General features: G+C 43.3%; 1 protein-coding gene across 1 annotated transcript in view; it reads left to right on the top strand.

Moving 5' to 3' along the window:
* The window catches only part of TENM4 (teneurin transmembrane protein 4), a 421264-nt gene that overhangs the window by 320100 nt on the left and 97021 nt on the right, over positions 1–4143 (top strand). The window lies entirely within an intron of this gene.

Genomic DNA, 4143 nt, shown 5'->3' with positions numbered 1-4143 from the left:
TGTCCCTGCCCATGGCAGGGGGGGTTGGAACTAGATGACCTTTAGAGGTCCCTTCCAACCCAAACCATTCTATCATTCTATGATTATATAACTGAAGAAAATCTTACAGCCTAGGGAGGGCTATTAGAGTGATTTCCAATATAAACAATCATCAACTTGAATATAGATTGGTTTTAATACTGCAACATTCTTTATCACTGCAATCATCATCAAGAAACAGGAACTGGCAAAGAAATCTTATGCAGTTCGCTTCTGTGACTGCATCTCAGCCATTTGTTTAAGTACATGCCTGGCTGTGAGGGGAGGTCATCCCTTTAAAATCATGTGCTTATAGCAGGACACCATAATACATACCCTGTGGTGTCAGATTCTTAGATCATTCAGTGTCTGCCCTGAATGTTGCCTTTCAGAAGTGGTGACCCTGAGCCAGGAGGTGGTTCTCAACACTTAGGTTTGGATCCTGTTGAATTCCACCCGGTCATTAACTGCTTACTTTCAGCTTTCCCACACACAGCAGTGAATAGGTTGGCACTGAAAATTACAACCCTCGTGTTTATGCGGGTATTTATTTCAGCACTTGCATCTCAGCAGGCCTCTCAGGCCCTTCTGGGCCTGACCTAATGCTCTTCCATGAAGGGACATTGCCGGCATCCCTGGGGTACCACCTCCCATGTATCGCCATCTCTGGTGGTCTACAGGCTGACCTCAGACATGAAGCACTTAGAAGCACACCAGTGTCAGGGAGTTGGCCTGGTGTGATAGTTTCCCTGATTTGTCTTGCTGTCAAGCCCTTCAGAGTCCAGGAAAGCTGATGAGAGTGATTCAGATTAAGGCCAAACACTCACTATGTTGCAAACTGTTGTACTTCACCAGCATTCTGAAGATTGCAGGTTCTGGATACTGAACAGGCCAGGCTCTGGACTAAATGTTAGCACAGCGAATTCTCTACTGTCAGTTGTGATTTGTTGCTGTAAAATCAGGCCTTGGAATAAAAAATAGATTATATTCACAATTTCATTTTTCTGATATATTTAGGGTTGCAATTCCTCAGCTGAGCTCGCAGTCAGAAGCCTTTCCTCAGGGGACTCTTGTATCAGGTCCATGTGTACCTGTTCTGACAGGTAGAGAGTTTTGGTAGACACATGTCTGTGTTCAATGAACTTTTCCATACAACTGAAGAACTATAGGAGTTTTCATACGTGTGATAAAAAAAATTTGCAACTTCTCTTTAAAGGCTGCTTGCGTTCAGCTGCACACAGAGGTGGTGGGGAAATAATAGGAATTTCTCATTTATACAGTGAATTTGTTTCTGGGAGTGCCAGAAGAGGACCAGCAGAAAGACTGTGTCATTTAGGGCCACATAAACTCCTACAGGAGTTACATGTGTTTCACAGATCTGATGGTAGGTCTGTATGTAGGAAGGAGTTACTAACCATCTGTAGACGTCCTGCTAAAGAAAGATTCGGGATTCAAAAGGAGCACCTGCTAGCAGAAATGTTTATCTGGCATGTAGATGACGAGAGTGAGGGAATACAAAGATTCAAATCAATAGGAAGGATTTTAATGACTGCTTTTTCTTAACCAATAAATGGGGCTCCTTGTTCCATTTAAGTTAACACGAAGAATTATACAGAGATAGCGATGATTTATGAGTTTGCCATTCTTAAAATATCAGCATAGGGTATGTATCACTAAATATGGTCTACAGATATGTCACCTCAAGCTGTGATTGTATTGCATCTCTGAAATTAAATATCTTGACTCATCACAGAAGCAGTTGCAAGTAACAGTGAAGGACCTCAGCGGAAGGTATATTTTCCCCTGAGACAGCACCACAGCACACAGTCCAGGCTTATCAGTCTGTTGGGTTGCTAAAAATGCCGTTACTCTTTTGGGATCTTTAAAGAGATCGTGCATTCCTGTTGGTTCTTAAAGATCCTATAGATCTGGATAAACTCAACTATTGCAAGTGTTTTCTGCTTTCTTGGCTTCTCTTTGTATTTTCAATTGTCTGTTACCACCACCTAGAAAGCTGAACCTTTAAACAGCTGCCTCTTGTCGCCCTGGAAATGGCAGTGCTTCAGCAGTGGTCAGTGACTGCTCCACGGAGGAGCACGGGCTGGGACCGTCTGGAACCCAATTAGTCTGGGCAAGTGAGACTGACTGTATTTGTACATGCGGATATGCACTTTCTTCAGTAGCGTTCTCACTGTTGAATCTCCTCCAGTTGCTTTTACAACAGGCAGGTGATAATACCCCTCTTATCCATGGAACTGCTCACAGCAGCAGCTGGGGGGGGCAGGATGAACCATCTTCATCTCTCCTTCCAGTTCCTGGCTCAATAGCTTGTCCAACAGGAGGGAGGGCAGGAAATCGTTTTGTTCTGATGGAGGGCTCCAGCATCCTGCCTTAGGACAGCCCTCTCCCTTCCATTGCTGCCGCTGTGATTCATGAAGTCGTCTCCTTGCTGTAGATCAGGACTGTAGATTGCTGGGCATGGGAAGTCCTACATCTTTCTATCCCAGCACCATCGTCCTCATGGGGTAGGACTGGAGTTGGATCCATGCCACTTGCTGTGAGCAGTCCCATAAGCAGGCAGCACAGAGGTGACGTGGACCTCTGTGTCCTGCGTGTCTGACGTCCTGCAGAGACACCTGTGGCACAGGCACACTCATCACTCAGGTCAGGAACCACAGCCGACTCCTCAGGGCTTTACCGGGTCATGGCTGGCTGATTACCACCCCTGGGGAAACCACAGCACATCTGCATTCCTGTATGGCCTATGCAGAAGTGGCAGCAGTATGAAGGAGATGACTGAATATCTATGCAATATATTTCTTGGGCTTCAGAAATGCAGCTTAGTTACCTTTTGGAGAGAACAGCAGTGCAGATCACCTAATGGATACAAATAAATGAATGCTTCGTGACAGCTAGCCTTTGAGTGAATTTATTATTGAATTACACTCCAGCTTTTTAAGAACAAGCTGAGCTGACAAGCTCTCTCACCACTGCAGAAGAAAAAGAAAGACAATGATAAATTACCCTGACGGATAAAGGTAAAGACCTTGTCTCCTCCAAAATACCAGCAATTATATATTATTCATGTTTGGGAAGAAAAAATAATCATTGCCCATATTGAAATGAGTGTTTATGATGATAAAGCAAGTAGCTAAATTAAATTCTGAATGCACAGAATGTCTTTCCACATCATTTTGATGAACAGATAACAAGTACTCTTCTGCTACTTGATCGTTCTTGTATTGATTTTGAAACCACTTACTCTTGCTGTTTGCTTTGTATTTTTAAGCCATTTTTAGTTGTCCATCACCATAAGGAGCAGCACAAGTTGCAGTGGTGTCAAGTTGTTGACTTTCAAGTAGGACACCTGATATATTTGTTCTTTTTTAAGGGACAGTGTCAGAAAGTTGTAAGAAAGAATGGGCTAAAGTCCTGATCCATGGAGTCTTTTATGTTAAATGTTGGCATAGGATTAAAGTCCCTCAGAAAACCACGTGCAGAATTAGCATTTTTTGTAAAGAATATTTGAAACTAAATCAGGTGATTTTTAAGTAGGTGTGTTTTATACCCCTTCTTTTTTGGGACAGGTTGTATATATCTACTTGCTGCCAGCAGTATTAACCCATCCCATTTACATGGGCAGCTAGAAATAACCAGCTGAGTTATAAAGACACATCAGAGAGCAGGATCTGGTATCAGCTGCAAAGTGGTCCCTTGTTGCCCTCAGGTCAGTAGTCTTAAGTACAAAGAGTAGTAAGTTTTCATGGTTTAAAATTCTGATCAGAATTAAATTTGCACATTTCTTTTTCCACTACTGAGTGACAAGGTAGCTGTAAACATGTCACTCCACCTCCCTGTGTCCCTGCTGTGTGCCAGGCTGTACAACGTACCTTACTGAGCCAGCTGGGGAGGGTTACACAAGCACTGTTAGATGCTGTCATGGTTTAACCTCTGCCGGCAGCTGAGCCCCCCCCAGCCACTCGCTCACTCCCCCCCGCCCCCCAGTGGGATTGGGGAGAGAATTGGAAGAGTAGAAGTGAGAAAAAACTTGTGTGTTGAGATAAAAACAGCTTAATAATTGAAATAATAATAGCAATAATAATAATAATAATAATAACAATGTAA

Source organism: Aptenodytes forsteri, unplaced genomic scaffold (assembly GCF_000699145.1).
Source record: "Aptenodytes forsteri isolate BGI_AS27 unplaced genomic scaffold, ASM69914v1 Scaffold231, whole genome shotgun sequence".
NCBI classification, from domain to species: Eukaryota; Metazoa; Chordata; class Aves; order Sphenisciformes; family Spheniscidae; genus Aptenodytes; species Aptenodytes forsteri.
The sequence above is the reverse complement of the archived record's forward strand: the minus strand, read 5'-3'. Positions and strand labels throughout refer to the sequence as shown.